At 39.9% G+C, this 17,763-nt stretch overlaps 1 protein-coding gene and 1 pseudogene across 1 annotated transcript in view; both read left to right on the top strand.

The window, feature by feature from the left end:
- The window catches only part of SLC16A2 (solute carrier family 16 member 2), a 132,222-nt gene that overhangs the window by 88,479 nt on the left and 25,980 nt on the right, over positions 1-17,763 (top strand). The gene's annotated exons all lie outside the window — the stretch shown is intronic.
- Positions 6,778-6,892, top strand: LOC133243550 (5S ribosomal RNA; annotated as a pseudogene).

Below are 17,763 nucleotides of genomic sequence, written 5' to 3'. Positions count from 1 at the left end.
TGGCAGGCAGGTTCTTTACCATTAGCACCACCAACTCAGAGCCTCTACAAAAAGAAACTCCAAGCCTTCAAGACCCTAACATTACCCTCTACCTCTACCCAAATTATATGATTTTTTTTTAACTTCTCTTGTTCTATCCCTTCAAACCCCTGCCATTCTCTTCAGTAACCTCATTTATGTGTCAGCGATCTTTGTCCAAACCCTGAGAGCTCCACATATCCAGTTAAAAGGAAACAGGGAGTATATTGGCTTTCTTTTATCTGATTCTCTTTTGACCCACAGTGCTTTCCTTGCTGCCTTGTGGGCACACACATAGGTATTCAAGTGAAACAAGCCCAGACTTGAGAGTTAAGAACTTCAAGGAATTTCTCTGCTCCTGGTACAGCAGGAAATCTGGGGCAAGTTATTTGCTTTCTTTGCACCTTGGTTACCTCATCTATAGATCAGGTACCATGAAACAATGAAAGATTAAACTCTGACCTTGCTGATAGATGGCATGTTCACCTGATCTGTGGCATTCCAAGTATATGGTGACCACAGGGTGCCTGCAATGTAGTGCCAATGGCTGGGAAGTGAATAAGGGAGTGAACACTAGGCTGAGGGTCAGAAGGCCCAAATTAGGCCCCTTCTATTACTAGCTTGTTTTGTGTCCTTGGGCAAGCCACTCAAGCTCTCTGGCTTCATTTTCTTCCTTTTGTAAAATAGGGTTATGTACCTTAGCATAGTAGCTAAGAGCAAGGGCTTTAAAGTCAGATAGACCTGGGTTGGTGTCCCAGCTCTACCACTTACTAACAATGTGCTAGTCTAGTCACCAAATCCCTTTTGGTCTGTTTACTTATTTGTGCTTAGTAGATCAGTCTTGTCCGACTCTGTGACCCCATGGACCATAGACCACAAAGCTCCTCTGTCCATGAGGATTCTCCAGGCAAGAATACTGGAGTGGGTTGCCATGCCCTCCTCCAGGGGATCTTCCCAACCTAGGGATCAAACCCAGGTCTCCTGCATTACAGATGGATTCTTTACTGTCTGAGCCACCAGGGAAAGTAAATGGGCGCACTAACAGTATTCACTTGATGAGGTTGTTATGAAGATTAAATGAGATGACATAGCTAATATACATAAGGAATTTAACCTAGTGCCTGCCACATAGTAAGTACCATACAAGTGTCAGCTATTACTACTACTACTATGAAGAAAAGGAAGACTTGGGGGAGGACATTTGCTGGCTTATCTATATCAGGTTATTATATACTTGCTGTGAGGATGTAATGATATAAGTGCTGGAAAAGGGTTTGGAACATAAAAGGACTTTTCAAAAGTGAGGTGATATTGCAATTAAAACACAAAGGTGTTAGGTCCTCTTGCTGCCAAGAGGTTTATCCTGAGTATGTGAGATCTGGCTTGCTCAGTGGTGGCATGAAGGGCTATTTCCTTTCCCTCCTACATACCTATCCTTGCCATTATGATGATTTATTCCTCCTGGCAGACTGAATTAGAAGAGGAGATTTGAAACTCTGCTGAGGGTCTGGCTTTTAGTTGCTGCTGCTGCATTTCAAATTTTGGAGTGTGCTGGAACCCATGGGATGCCATGAAGACTCACTGCTCTGAGCAGTCATTAACTTCCACACACAAGGATCAGTTGCATAATGACCATTCAATAAATCTGGGCTGGTTAAAGAAGAGATATATGTGTCTGGGTGTGGGATTCCCTTCAGTAGCAGCCTGAGAGAAGTGACTGTCTTCATCTGCTGTCTCTAGGACACTATTTAATTTCTATTAGTACATGACAGGTCTCTCTTTTTTAATTAATTTATTGTTAATTGAAGGATAATTGCTTTACAGTATTGTGTTGGTTTCTACCAAACATCAACACGAATCAGCCGTAGATTTACACATGTCCCCTCCCACTTGAATATCCCTCCCACCTCCCTCCCCATCCTACCTTTCTAGGTTGTTACCCCCAATTTGAGTTCCTTGAGTCATACAGAAAATTCCCATTGGCAATCTATTTTATATATGGTAACATATGTTTCCATGTTACTCTCTCCATGCATCCCACATTCTCCTTCCTCCCCCCGACCAGCCATGTGCATAAATCTGTTCTCAATGTCTGTGTCTCCACTGTTGCTCTGCAAACAGGTTCATCAGTACCATCTTTCTAGATTCCATATATATGCATTAATATATGATAATTGCTTTTCTCTTTCTTACTTCACTCTGTATAATAGGCTCTAGGTTCATTCACCTGATTAGGACTGACTCAAATGTGTGCCTTTTTATGGCTAAGTAATATTCCATTGCATATATGTACCACAGCTTCTTTATGCATTCATCTATTGATGACATCTAGGTTGCTTCTATGTCCTAGCTATTGTAAATAGAACTGCAATAAACATTGGTGTATATGTGTCTTTTTCAATTTTGGTTTCCTCGGGGTATATGCCTAGTAGTGGGATTGCTGGGTAATTTGGTGGTTTTATTCCTAGTTTTTAAAGAATCTTCATACTGTTTTCCATAGTGGCTGTAACAATTTACATTCCCACCAATAGTGCAAGAGGGTTCCCTTTTCTCCACACCCTCTCCAGCATTTATTGTTTGTAGAATTTTTGATGATGGATATTCTGACCAATGTGAGGTGATATCTCATTATAGTTTTTATTTGCATTTCTCTAATAATGAGCAATATTGAGCATCTTTTCATGTGTTTATTCATGTCAGGTATTTTATAGTACCTCACTTAATCTTCACAAAACAAACATTTAGTTGGCACTTTAAAAAAAACTTTTTATTTTGTGTTGGAGTATAGCCAATTAACAATGTTTTGATAGTTCTAGGTAAACAGCAAAGGGACTCAGCCATACATATACATGTATCCATTCTCCCCCAAACTGCCTTCCCATCCAGGCAGTAGTTGGCACTTTTATAATATCTATTTTCCAGATGAGGAAATTGAGGCTTAGAGATATGAAGAAAGTTGCTCAACATCAACCAGCAAGTAAGTAGATCTTGTTCTTAAACCCATGTCTATTTGACTTCAGAGACTGTACTCTTAACCTATACATTATAGAAAGAGTAATCCATTCCAGAATCTTCCTTGTAGTGGTACAGGTCCCAGCCTGGTTCCAGGATGGCCAGGTTGAAGCTATAGGAAATTTCTCAGTTGGGAAGAAGGTTACCAACCACTTGTGGCATGCAGGAACTTAATTTTTCTTCCTCTGTTCTTTTCCTTATTTTCTCCATCTCTTTTATAAAATACTCAATAGAAAGGGTCAGTATTCTTGGAAAAGGTACTTTACATTGAAAAATGGGTTCTACCATGTTTTCCCAGTGCCTCCCTCTGCCATCTTCTCTACCTCCCATCTCTCTGCTCTAATAAGGAATCCAGCAGTGCTAGGGATTGTCAGCAGATTCCTGTTCAGAGGCAGGAACATGGACTAATCTCAGGAGTGAGATTTACTGTGGCCTTCATACATCCTTGAAGCCATAGCAGGAGGTCCCTAACTGTGTCACTAACATTAGTGTTTATCTCAGATTTGAGGATCAAAAAATTATTGATCCTATCAGCCAGACTTCTGTTGATTGATTACCCTGTCATATGTCTCAGGCTTACCATCCAAGGTTTCCTTACTAATTACTGGACTGCAAGTATGGGGAGAGCTGCTTCTGGACACAGAGCTATCACCTGCCTACTCAAAGGAACTACCTAAACTGGCTACCTCCTTAGCTCAAGAGTGTTCTCAAAGCTGAGGGCAGAGCCCAATCTAGTTTCAGTCTCAGGGCTGGAAGTAGCTCATCATTTCAGCATTTGTTTCTTGTTCTGGCTCTGCAAAGGCACTGATGATTCTTTTTTTTTTTTTTTTTTTTTATTTATTTTAATTAGAGGCTAATTACTTTACAATATTGTATTGGTTTTGCCATACATCAACATGAATCCACCACGGGTGTACACGTGTTCCCAATCCTGAACCCCCTCCCACCTCCCTCCCCATACCATCCCTATATATGGAATTTAGAAAGATGGTAATGATAACCCTGTATGTGAGACAGCAAAAGAGACACTGATGTATAGAACAGTCTTTTGGACTCTGTGGGGGTGGGGGGGATGATTTGGGAGAATGGCACTGAAACATGTATAATATCATATAAGAAACGAATCGCCAGTTCAGGTTCGATGCAGGATAGAGGCGCTGATGATTCTTGAAAGCAAAGATTAGAAAGTCAGCCATCTGATCCCTGCTGCTTTTGCCTGGTGGTTGGACAGATCATTGGAGGCCTGTTGGGCATTGTGGTACAGTGGAAGGAGCACTAGGTTAGGAGTCCAAAGATAGGGGTTTTAGTTCTGGCTCAGCTGGTAGGCTACAGTCCATGGGGTCGCTAAGAGTCAGCCACGACTGAGCGACTTCACTTTCACTTTCATGCATTGGAGAAGGAAATGGCAACCCACTCCAATATTCTTGTCTGGAGAATCCCAGGGACAGAGGAGCCTGGTGGGCTGCCGTCTATGGGGTCGCACAGAGTCGGACACGACTGAAGCGACTTAGCAGCAGCAGCAACGGACCTACTATGTCTTCTTGAATAGTTTATGTCCTCTCTGAGCCTTGATTTCCCCATTAATGGTTTTTTAAAGCTTTATTAAGAAAGAATTAATATACAGTAAAGTGCATATATTTCAAAGATACAGTTTGACAAGTTTTGACCTGTGTACACACTCATGAAACTATCACTATGATCAAAGTAATGGACATACCCATCACCCCCAAAAGTTGTCTTGTGTCTCTTTATCTCTCTCCCACTCTACTTTTTGTCCTTCCCTAGGCAACCACTAATATGCTTTCTCTCACTATAAATTAGTCTGTAGTTTTTACAGTTTTGCATAGCTAGAGTCATATGATATGTATTTTTTGGTAAGCTCTGGCTTCTTTCAAGCCAACAAAATTGTTTCAAGCCAACAAAACTCAACAAAATTATTTTGAGATTCATCCATGTTGTTGCATGTATCATTGGTTTGTTCTTTCCAACCTTCTTACCTTCCTTCTTTCCTTCCATTATTTATTTTGAGATGGTGTTAAATTTTATTAACATGGAAAGGTTTCCAAAACATATTTAAAAATTTAAAAGCAGCTTATAAGTCACATGTACTATATATATTGTCTTTGAAACAATTATATAGATATATATACATAGAAAAATCTGGAGGAATACATATCAAGGTAAAAATACTTGTCTTCAAGTGATTGGGATTATGGAGTTCTTTTTGCCTTCCTTCTTTGTTTTTCCAATTTTTCAATTGTGAAAATATGCAGCTGTTTTTAAAAGTAAGGAAATGTTACTTTATTTTGAATAGCTTTCTTCAGGTATAATTGACATACAATAAACAACTCACATTTAAAATGTGTAAAATGAGAAGTTTTGATATATGTATACATCATTAATCCATTACCATATTCAGGATAATGAGCATATCTATCATCCTCCAAAATCCTGTTCCTAACTACAGGCAACTATTGCTCTTCTTTCTATCACTATGGATTAATATGTATTTTCTAGATATTTTTATATAAATGGAATAAAAAGTAGACATTTTAAAATTCGCCTTCTTGTGCTCACTACAGTTGTTTTGAGTTTCACCCAACCTGTTGCATATATCTGTAGTTCATCCCTTTTTCTTGCTGAGTGCCATTTCTCGATGTGGATATACCACAATGTGTTTATCTATTTACATATTGACGGACATGATTGCTTCTAGGTTTTTTTACTATTACAAATATAGTTGCTACAAATATTTATGTACAAGTCTTGATGTGCACATATGCTTTCATTTTGGAGGGTTGCTGAGTCATTGTAACTCTATATTTAACCAGTTGAGGAATTTCTAAACTGTTTTCCAAAGTTATTGCACCACTTTACAGTCCTAGCAACTATTCAACTGGAACTCAAGAGTTCCAGTTGTTCCAAATCCTCACTAACACTTGGTATGGTCAATTTAAAAAATGTTACATGTTTTAATGGGTGTGTATTGGCATCTCATTAGGTTTTAACTTGTATTTCCCTAATGACTAATGATGTTGAGCATTTTTTTCATGTGTTTGTTTACCACTCTTTGGAAAACTGTCAGTTCAAATCTTTTTGCTTATTTTCAGTCAGATTCTTTATTTTCTTGTTTTTGAAAATAAGAAATTATTCTCATGAACTCTGGAAATAAATCCTCCTTTATCAGATATATTTTTGCCAAATATTTTCTCCCAGTCTGTAGCTTGTTTTTTAATTCTCTCAAAAGTATATTTGAACCAGCACAATATTGTAAGGCAAATATCTTGCAATAAAATTTTTTTAAGTATATTTGAAGAATAAATTTAAAAATTTTGATAAAGTCAATTTTATTTATTTTTATACTTTGTGATCTTCATGCTCTATTTAAGAAATCTTTGTCTAACCAAAGTTCACTATGATTTTATCCTATGTTTTCTAGAAGTTTTATAGTTTTAATGTTACATTTAGGTCTATTATCCAATTTGAGTTAATTTTTGAGTATGGTGTGAGATATTAGTTCAACTTTGTTCTTTTCTGTGTGAATATTCAGTTGATTCAGTACCATTTGTTGAAAAATACTATCCTTCCCTATTGAGTTATTTTGACATTTTTAATTGAAAATCAACTGGCCATATATGTGTGGGCTCATTTTTGGACTCTGTTATGTTCCATTGAACAATATGTCTATCTTTATGCCCATACCATAATGTCTTAATTGCTGTAATTTTATAGTAAGTCTTAAAATCGGTCTACGGCCACACCACCCTGAACGCGCCCGATCTCGTCTGATCTCGGAAGCTAAGCAGGGTTGGGCCTGGTTAGTGCTTGGATGGGAGACCGCCTGGGAATACCGGGTTAAAAAAAAAAAAAAAAAAAAAAAGTCTTAAAATCAACTCATTATATATCTTCCAAATTTGTTCTTCAATGTAAAAATTATGTTTGCAATTATATATCCTTTACATTTACAAATTAATATGAGAATCAGTGCCAGATTCTATGAAAAAAAAAACTTTGCTGGGATTTTGATTGGGATTGTATTGTGTCTATAAGACAAATTGGGGGAGAATTAATATATGAACAATATTAAGTCTTCTGATGTATGAAAAAAATATATCCCTTCATTTATTTAGGTCTTATTCAATTTAGCTCATCAAAATTCTATAATTTTCACTGTAGAGGTCAAATTTTCCGCAAGTGTGTCCATTATTTTCATCAAATTTATCCATAAGTATTTCAAGTTTCTGATGGTATTGTAAATGGCATTTTTACTTCAATTTTTAATTATTCATTGCTAATATATAGAAATACAATTGTTTTTTGTATTATACCTTGTGAACTTGTTTAACTCATTTATTACTTCTACTAATAGTAGCTTTTTATTAGTCTCTAAAGTTTTCTAGATAGACAATCATATTGTCTGTAGATAGAGATAGTTGTAAAACTATGTTGCTCTTATTTATAATCTGTATGTCTTCTATTTCTTCTTGTCTTATTTCTGGAATAAATATCACTTGGTCATTATTTTTATCCTTTTTATATATTGTTGGATTCAATTTACTAAAATGTTGTTAAGAATTTTACAACTGTGTTTATGAGGGATAATTCATTTGAAGTTTTCTTTCTTGTGATGTCTTTATCTGGTTATGGTATTAGGTTAACACTGGGCTCATAGAATGAGTTGTAAAGTATTGCCTCCTGTTTTATTTTTTGTAAGAGTTTGTGTTGGCTTATTATTATTTCTTCCTTAAATGTTTGTAATTCACCAGTGAAGCCATCTTGGTTAACCGTCTATGATTCTTTTTTTTTTAAATATAAATTTATTTATTTTAATTGGAGGCTAGTTACTTTACAATATTGTATTGGTTTTGCCATACATGCCCTCTATGATTCTTGAGGGCCCTTTCATTTTTAACACTTTGCAGTTCTAGTAAGATGCTTACCGTCAATCTTCACATTTTAGATATGTGCATCTCTCTGTCTCCTTATTTTCTGTTACTGACTCCTGCCTCCTTTCCATACTCTATCAGGTGAATTCATGTCTGATAATCAGAGTTTCTAGGTGCTAACCAGCCCCCTCAGATAAAACTGATGAAACTGTTTCAGTCTGTAGTTCCTCTAAAGCACTGATGATTTGGGTTTAAGAACCACCACTCATATACATTAGCCATTAGAGTAGATAACTGACCACTGTCCTACACCAGTGGTTGCCAAATCAGTAGCCATAAGACATTAAGTAAAACCTGTCATCCCTTAAGGACTGAGACAGAAGTTAGAAAGACTGCCTTTTCAGACCTTATGTGGGTACTTCCAAGTGAGTCTCTCCGGGCTTCAGTCTATTTGTAAAATTAGAAACTTGATTTCTAGATCTTCTGATTCCGAAAATGGAAGTAAATAAACAGCAGCAGCACAGAGAAGGAGGTTAAATACAGTAATAAGAGGGTAGTAAGACAACTTATGTTTTCAGTGATTATTTGACTTTACAAGTTTTGACATTCAAAAGTAGGTAGCCCATCAAAGTTGGCATGTTTTAAGACAAAGTGTGGAAGGTTAAAAATGGGGTTTGTTTAGATGATGAATGCTTGGAAAAGAATGTTTTCCAGTACTGCTGTGCCAACCAAGAAAAACATTATCACATTCTAACGAAGAGAAAAAATAAAAAATGCCAGGACAAATATGAAAACACTTATGGGATTTTTAAATAAAGGCTTGTTACAGATCTGGAGAAGAGTTCTAGACACAGTGGATGGTGAGTAGCTACCAAAGTAAATGGACTTAGATAGGCTGAAAGCTGGAAGTAAAAGCTTCTCAATATAATGTTTATCAGAATATGGAAAAAGGTTTGGAATCAGCTTTCCTGAACAAGAGCATTACATTTATTCCCTGGAAAAATAGCTACCTAGCACTTAACTCTAAGCTCTGTACAAGGCTAAAGAAACAGAAAATGAAGCTCAGTTGAAGGTCACTCTCTAGTCAGCCACAGAGAGAATGATGGGCAGGGCTCCTGCCATCTCATTCCCTAAGGAAGACCAAAGTGTTGCATTTTTTTCTTTACAGCACCCTAGCTGATCCCTAAAGTGCTTTTATTTGCATCCTTTTAAATGTATTCCACCAGTGCTTTCAGTCATCTTACTAAGGTGTGCTGATCACCTGGCTAGATGTGCCAGCATACCATCAGCACAGTCCTGAGCTACCTGCCACCAACCCCACATGGTCCCCATGCCCTATCTATGCCATTCCTACTAGGCTCACTTATCACAACTAGGTTTAGTCTCTTTACTATGTTCTTGGGACTCTAAATAACAGTGGAGATGGGGCAGAAGCAGGAATATTTCTGGCAACAGAGACTCCAATTCATAGTGACATTTTCTCCGCTTAGCATTGGGTACTACAGTAACTGAGTACTAAGAAATTGGGTACTAAGCAAGCCTCAGAGTGTGACCTCCTAATACTGTTTGCTAGTCTTTCATCATACTGTTCACCTTGTCCTGAAGCAGGGGCTCTTAAATGGGGACAGCTTTGCCCTCATGTCACCCCCCTTCACCTTTCTCTCTCATCCACCCTTACCCAGCTTTGCCTTTTCTTTGGCCTTGCTCCATCATTCCCTCATTTGAGCTTTTGTTAGTTCCCTCACAGTAACAGGAATTTGTGAAAGCCTGTAATTTATTTGGAGAGTTTGGCTCTTAGAATACCCTCTCCCCCTTTCCAACTCAGAGGGAGAGCTCAGAGAGTTTGGCTTTTGGCAGCCAAGGAGTGGGGAATCTGGTCTCACATTAGAGTTCTTTTCTGAGCAGCCTCCCTGTATTTCAAAGACTTTAGCCTGTGAGCCTGGGTAAGGAGCCAGAGCACTAATTGGGCACTTGAGTGAAAAGACTTTGAATATAAGGAAACTTGAGGGCCAATAGGTCCAGAATGGAGCTGGAGAGGCCAGGGTTCTGCTTTTGCACTGCCCAGGCTCAACAGAAACCCAGCTGGCAATGGGTGCTTAGAGGAAAAAAAGAGGGAGTGCCTAATGAATACAGACATTGTATTCACTTCAGGTACAGAGCTTTTGGGGGCCAACTTTTTGGGAGTACTTAACTCACTTAAGGGTAGTACTTGAAGCTGAAGAGAACTCTGGGACTCATTGGCAGAAAATTGTGAATGATAGGTTTGTACATATTTAATCCTTAAAGTCCTGGGCTACGTTGGACAGAAAGTTTATTAGTCAGAAATTAGGCACTTGCTTAGCACTTAGGACAGTTGCTCATTGGAAAAAAATGCTTTCTGCCTAATAGAACACTGTGGGGTGTTATCTCTGATTTTGCCAAGTCTTTTTATAAAGACCCTCTTTATAAATGACCCTTTATAAATATAAAGACCCTTTTTATAATGACCCTCTATATCTCCCATTAAAATTTATTTTTCACCCTTTGAACTCTCCCACATCTCAACTACTTCATCAAAAATACTTCTTTGTCTACCTCATGAGAGCAAGGGTAATATGTGTGTGTGTGAGTTGCTCAGTTGTGTCCGACTCTTTGTGACTACATGGACTGTAAACCCACCAGGCTCCTCCGTCCATGGAATTCTCCAGGCAAGAATACTGGAGTGGGTTGCCATTCCTTTCTCCAGGGGATCTCCCCAACTCAGGGACTGAACACAAGTCTCCTGCATTGCAGGCAGATTCTTCCTGTCTGAGCCACCAGGAAAGCCCAGGGGTAATATGTGGGACAAAAAAACTCTCTAGCTTTGATTCAAGGACTGTCAAGCATTCTAGAAAACCTCTACATGTCTTGTATTTTCCAAAAAAGGAAACTAAGTGCAAGAAAGATAAAGAATAACTGATAGCACTCTTTTATCATCAGCACGGTTATAATTATCATTATTTGTATTATCACTATTGGTTCTTTTTTTAAATATAGTCATCCCTTGATTGTTTTTTGCTTATAAAATTTCCTCTGATAACTTTTCTTGCTAACAATTATGCTATTTTTCTTCAGTCAGTAATCTAGCTATTAAATTACCTTTTTTATCTGGCGGCCCTTCCCCTGTCTGCTGTGCTGAGTGCATCTGACTGCACTCGTGGCCAGGAGAAGGTGGGCATATCTCTCCCAGGCATGTCACTGGGGGCCTGAGTGAGTCTTCTGCCTCTGATTAAGTTATGTTTGCTGTCATCCATTCTCTGGGGAGTCAGCTATCCAGAGCTCTGGTCTGTGTTGATGGTGTTGTAGGTCCTCTGGCTGTGTTCTCCACAAACATTTCATGTGGTCTCCATTTCTGGGAGCTCAAATCACAGCTACATTTTTTACCCCTCCAAGCTCTGTGAAAGACTAAGGGGCATGGAGTCTGGTATCATTTTCCTGCCTCATCCAGGATGGGTGGGTGGCCAAGTTGGGGGACAGAAGTGGCCCAAGATCCCTGCCCCTTCCTTCTTAGTAAGCCATTGTCCGAGCAAGCGCCTGGCTATGGGGTGAACTTGGGGGAGAGTATGTTCTCTTGATCACTTGTGGGGAGATCTCCTGAGACAGAGAGATCCAGTAGTGAGCAAGAGAAGGAGGAGACATGTGGAGACAGAGGCCACTGTGTCACAGTATCCTGCAGAGGATTCTTCATGGTGGGCAACCAGGGAAGGACATCAGATCAGATCAGATCAGATCAGTCGCTCAGTCTTGTCGGACTCTTTGCGACCCCATGAATAGCAGCATGCCAGGCCTCCCTGTCCATCACCAACTCCTGGAGTTCACTCAGACTCATGTCCATCGAGTCAGTGATGCCATCCAGCCATCTCATTCTCTGTCGTCCCCTTCTCCTCCTGCCCCCAATCCCTCCCAGCATCAGAGTCTTTTCCAATGAGTCAACTCCTCACATGAGGTGGCCAAAGTACTGGAGTTTCAGCTTTAGCATCATTCCTTCTAAAGAAATCCCAGGGCTGATCTCCTTCAGAAAGGACTGGTTGGATCTCCTTGCAGTCCGAGGGACTCGCAAGAGTCTTCTCCAACACCACAGTTCAAAAGCATCAATTCTTCGGCACTCAGCCTTCTTCACAGTCCAACTCTCACATCCATACATGACCACAGGAAAAACCATAGCCTTGACTAGACGAACATTTGCTGGCAAAGTAATGTCTCTGCTTTTCAATATGCTATCTAGGTCGGTCATAACTTTCCTTCCAAGGAGTAAGCGTCTTTTAATTTCATGGTTGCAGTCACCATCTGCAGTGATTTTGGAGCCCAAAAAATAAACTCTGACACTGTTTCCACTGTTTCCCCATCTATTTGCCATGAAGTGATGGGACCAGATGCCATGATCTTCATTTTTTGAATGTTGAGCTTTAAGCCAACTTTTTCACTCTCCACTTTCACCTTCATCAAGAGGCTTTTTAGTTCCTCTTCACTTTCTGCCATAAGAGTGGTGTCATCTGCATATCTGAGGTTATTGATATTTCTCCCAGCAATCTTGATTCCAGCTTGTGTTTCTTCCAGTCCAGCGTTTCTCATGATGTACTCTGCATATAAGTTAAATGAACAGGGTGACAATATACAGCCTTGACAAACTCCTTTCCCGATTTGGAACCAGTCTGTTGTTCCATGTCCAGTTCTAACTGTTGCTTCCTGACCTGCATACAAATTTCTCAAGAGGCAGATCAGGTGGTCTGGTATTCCCATCTCTTTCAGAATTTTCCACAGTTTCTTGTGATCCACACAGTCAAAGGCTTTGGCATAGTCAATAAAGCAGAAATAAATGTTTTTCTGGAACTCTCTTGCTTTTTCCATGATCCAGCGGATGTTGGCAATTTGATCTCTGGTTCCTCTGCCTTTTCTAAAACCAGCTTGAACATCAGGAAGTTCACGGTTCACATATAGCTGAAGCCTGGCTTGGAGAATTTTAAGCATTACTTTACTAGCATGTGAGATGAGTGCAATTGTGCAGTAGTTTGAGCATTCTTTGGCATTGCCTTTCTTTGGGATTGGAATGAAAACTGACCTTTTCCAGTCCTGTGGCCACTGCTGAGTTTTCCAAATTTGCTGGCATACTGAGTGCAGCACTTTCACAGCATCATCTTTCAGATTTTGGAATGGGCATAGTCATTAGTGCATCCTGGGGCTGGCACAAGCTGGGTTTTCTCCTGGGGCCATTGCTCCCTACCAGGACTGCTTCTTTGGTTGAATTACTTGGGGCATGAGGGCTTAGGATAGACTGTTCTGAGGAGGAAAGGAGACCCAGCTATGTGGCAATGGGGTGAGCACTGTCAGCCTGGTTTTCAGGTGGCCTTCTTGTCCTGTTGGCTCTCAGTAGGTGCCCCAAGGGGATAAGAAGGACCTTGTCCAGCCTTGAACATCCTTGGGATGCTTGAGCCCCTGACTCATATGTTCTTAGCCAAGGAAAAGATTTGTCATCTCCAGGCCACTGGGATGGTTCTTCCCCTGCCCCTAAGGACCAGTCTGACCCTCCTGTCATGGCTTGTCCTATCATGCCTTCGGGAGCTGAGCAGGTGATCCTGCAGTTCTGCTCTGTTTCATTTCTCTCCAGTTAGCCACATTCTTGTTCTCTGCTGCCCTGCCCCTCCTCATTGGGTGCTTGGGCTGTGTGTGTGTGATGTTTCTTTCCTTCATGGCAAGCCAACCGTGTACTGAGGATTCACCATGTGCTGTGTGTGGCTCAGAAAGCCCATCCTGTGGTCCCTGTACTCTGAACCATGAGGGCAGGGAGGGAGCTGTTCCATTCAAGGCAGAAGGACTAGATGGCCCTCTTGCAAATGGAATTCTGCCTCTTCAAGAATGCAATGTGAAGTTCCCTGCATCTATTGGTAATACAAGGATTTCACATTTTTTAGAACTATGGTGAGCATATGTATGCACTTTTTTAGAATTGGTACTAGAAATTGGTGGCTTCCTAGGTGGTGCTAGTGGTAAATAACCTGCCTACCAATGCAGGAAACATAATGAGGTGTGGGTTCGATCCCTGTGTCAGGAAGATCTGCTGGAAGAGGGCATGGCAACCTATTCTAGTATTCATGCCTGGAGAATCCCATAGACAGAGGAGCCTGGTGGGCTACCATCCACAGGGTCTCAAAGAGTCGGACACGACTGAAGCAACTTAGCATGTACACACACACTAGAAGTTGAGGGGCTTCCCTGGCAACTCAGTGGTAAAGAACTCAACCGCCAATGCAGGAGACACAGGTTCAGTCTCTGGATCAGGAGGATCCCCTGGAGTAAGAAATGGCAACCCACTCCGGGATTTTTGCCTGGGAAATCCCATGGACAGAGGAGCCTGGCAGGCTACAGTCCATGTGGTCACAAAGAGTTGGACATGACTGAGTGACTGGGCACATACACATACATCCTTAATCTAGCAACTTTTCTTTTCACTTAGAATGTCTGACCTCTCTGAAAATCTTCAAATAAAAATTTTATTCTGGTCTTAAACCATGTGCTTTATACATTTTTGTGCATGCGTGGGTGCACAGTCATATGTGACTCTTTGCAACCCCATGAACTGTAGCCCAGCAGGCTCTTCTGTCCATGGGATTTTCCTGAAAAGAATACTAGAGTGGGCTGCCATTTCCTCCTCCAGGGATTTTTCCTGACCCAGGGAATGCTCTATGTAAAAAGTATCCCCTATTCTACTGTGAGATCCTTGACCACAAAGACCATATGTCACTTATTTAGCACCCTCAGTGCTGTAGGATAGCTATGTGTTTGGGCCAGAGAGGATGTTAAATAACTGTTAAACAGATGAATAGCTTCATTTTAAAATGTACGTTTAGCATCAAAAGCTATATCAAAGTAATTTTCCCTATTATACCTCCCATGAAGTGTGGCTAAAAGCACTGGCCATTAAATATAAAACACATATAAGAAGACTGAAAGGTAAAGAGAAGAAAGCTGATGGACTAAGTATCTCAAGACTCAAGGAACAACACAGTGGTGAATTAACTGTGTTTTGTTTTTGGTTTTGGTTTTTTTTGCCTCATATATCTTTTACAGGGAGCTGAGGAAACTTACAACTGGGAAATGCCAATACGGATAGATAAAATGAGCACCAAGAAAAGCCTGATTTCTCTAACCAAAAGACCAAGAAAGGAGCAGCCTAGCAAGACAGAAAAGTTTTAGACAATAGCCACTCTACTCCAACCAAACACCATGGGGAAAAATGTGTCTCTTCTGACCTTTACCAAAAAGGCCTAATAAGGAAACTCGACTTATAAAGTCACCCAGTTGTAACAAGGTGCCCTAATCTGTCCCTCTACCATTCCAAGGTAGTATTAGAGAAAACTGAGTAGGGAGCCAGAAATTTCATTCCCTCTTAGTGGCAACAAGGCCTATTCCTAAAACACTGTGTCAGTGGAGACCATGCAGGGAGACTGGACATTCACCCTTGCTAGACTGTAACCTCCAGTTCTCCCCCCATTTCTGAAGAGGTACAAAGATGGTGTCAGTGAATGCCAAGTAGGAAACTAGGACATTTAGCATCACTCAGTATACGATCCGTTGAAGCAACATGGAAAATAATAAGAAAAGACTCTTACCTCTCACAACCAGTTAAGTATCAGAGGAAGACAAGTGGGGATCTTGAACACCAACCCCTGCTCACCATAACAATGCACCTATCCTCCCCATGGTATCCATGGAGGCTAAGCGGGGAACCTGGACTTCCATCCCCATCTCTTCCACCCTATCTAGAAATAATGAGGAGATACCTTGCTGGCACACTGTCATAGTAGGCCTACTAAAACACAAGGTTTAAGTAAGACACGAAGCCTTATGATATTCAAAATGCCCAAGGTACAACAGATAAACCACTTGTCACACCAAAGATTAAGAAAATCTCAACTTCAATGAGAAAAGAAAATTAACTGCCACCAACACAGATGTTGAAATTATTTGACAAGCATTTTAAATATAAATTTTGTTCATGACAAGCATTTTAAAGCACCCACTATTAAAATGCTTTAATAAGCAATTACAATCATACTTGAGATGAGTGAAACAATACTAAGTCTCAGCAACTAAATAGAGAATATAAAGAAGAAACAATGGAAATTTTAGAACTAAAACATAGAACTGAAATAATGATAATTTAAAAAATTTCACTGGATGAGTTCCATTAAATAATGGAGAGGGCAGAGGAAAGAATGAGTAAACTTGAAGATAGAACAATAAAAATAATCTAATGTGAACAAGAGGGGGAAATAAATTTTTAAAAAATGAACAGAGCATCAGAGAACTGTGGTCCTATAACAAAAGATGTAATGTTCCTGTCATCATAAGAGTGCTGGATGGAGAGGAGAAAGAAGGTGCAGCTGAAAAATTACTCAGAGAAATAATGGCTGAAAATCTCCCAAATTTGACAAAAGACAAACCTACAGTATTAAGAAGCTAATGAACTACAAAGAGGATGAACTCAAAGAAATCTATGCCAAAACACATCAGAGTCAAAGTTCTGAAATATAAACACACACTAATTTTGAAAATATTGAGAGAGAAGTGATACCCTAATTAAGGGAAAAGCCATCAAATGATAGTGGATTTCTCATAAACAAAACAAAACACAGAGGGCAGAAGTAAGAAGTGATAAAACATTTTTCAAGCTCTAAAAGAAAAAACTGTCAACTCGGAATTGCATATCCAGTCGAACTGTGCTTCAGGAAAGGAGGAGGAAATCTAGGCATTTTCAAACGAATGAATACCAAGAGAATTTGTCACCAGCAGACCTACCTTTAAGGAATGGCCACCAGCAGACCTACCTTTAAAGAATGGCCAAAGGAATTTCTCCAAACAGAAAGGAAACAATAGAAAATGGAATCTTGGATCATCAAGAAGGAAGAAAGAACTCTCTGCAACCTCATGAACTCTGTCACATCAGGTTCCTCTGTCCTCCACTCTCTCCTAGACTTTGCTCAAATTCATGTCCATTGAGTCAGTAATGTTTCTAGCCATCTCATCCTCTGCTGCCCGCTTCTCCTTTTGTCTTCAGTCTTTCCCAGCATCAGGGTCTTTTCCAGTGAGTTGGCTCTTCACATCAGATGGCCAAAGTATTGGAGCTTCAGCTTCAGCATCAGTCCTTCCAATGAGTATTCAGGGTTGATTTCCTTTAGGATTGACTGGTTTGATATTGCAGTCCAAGGGACTCTCAAGAGTCTTCTCCAGCACCACAATTCAAAAGCATCAATTCTTCATCACTCAACCTTCCTTATGGTCCAACTCTCACAAATCAATGATTGTCCTTGCAAATGGTCTAAATACATTAAATAAAAAACAGAGATTGGCAGGAAAAAAAATACCCCAACCATAAGCTGTCTACAAGTAACTTCAAATATATATCTCCAGGGAATCATGCTGGGTGAAAAAGCCAGTTTCAAAAAGTCACAGATTATATGACTCAATTTATATCTTTCATGAAATACTATTATAGTATAAACACTAAGTGTTTAGTTCTTTGAAAGTGAAAGTGTTAGTTGCTCAGTCATGTCTGACTCTTTGCAATCCCATGGACTATAGCCTGCCAGGCTCCTCTGTCCATGGAATTCTCCAGGCAAGAATACTGGAGTGGGTAGCCATTCCCTTCTCCAGGAGACATTGCAGGCAGATTCTTTACCATCAGAGCCACTAGGGAAGCCCTTAAATATAAAGCACAAAACTCTAAAACTCCTAGAAAATAACTTAGGGTAAACTTCGATGACCATGGGTTTGATTACAGCTTTTTAGGTTCAAGACCAAGTCGTAATCCATGAAAGAAATAACCAGACTT

The sequence above is a fragment of the Bos javanicus genome, chromosome X (assembly GCF_032452875.1).
Source record: "Bos javanicus breed banteng chromosome X, ARS-OSU_banteng_1.0, whole genome shotgun sequence".
NCBI classification, from domain to species: Eukaryota; Metazoa; Chordata; class Mammalia; order Artiodactyla; family Bovidae; genus Bos; species Bos javanicus.
Note: the sequence above shows the minus strand (reverse complement) of the source record. Positions and strands in the feature narration are given on the sequence as shown.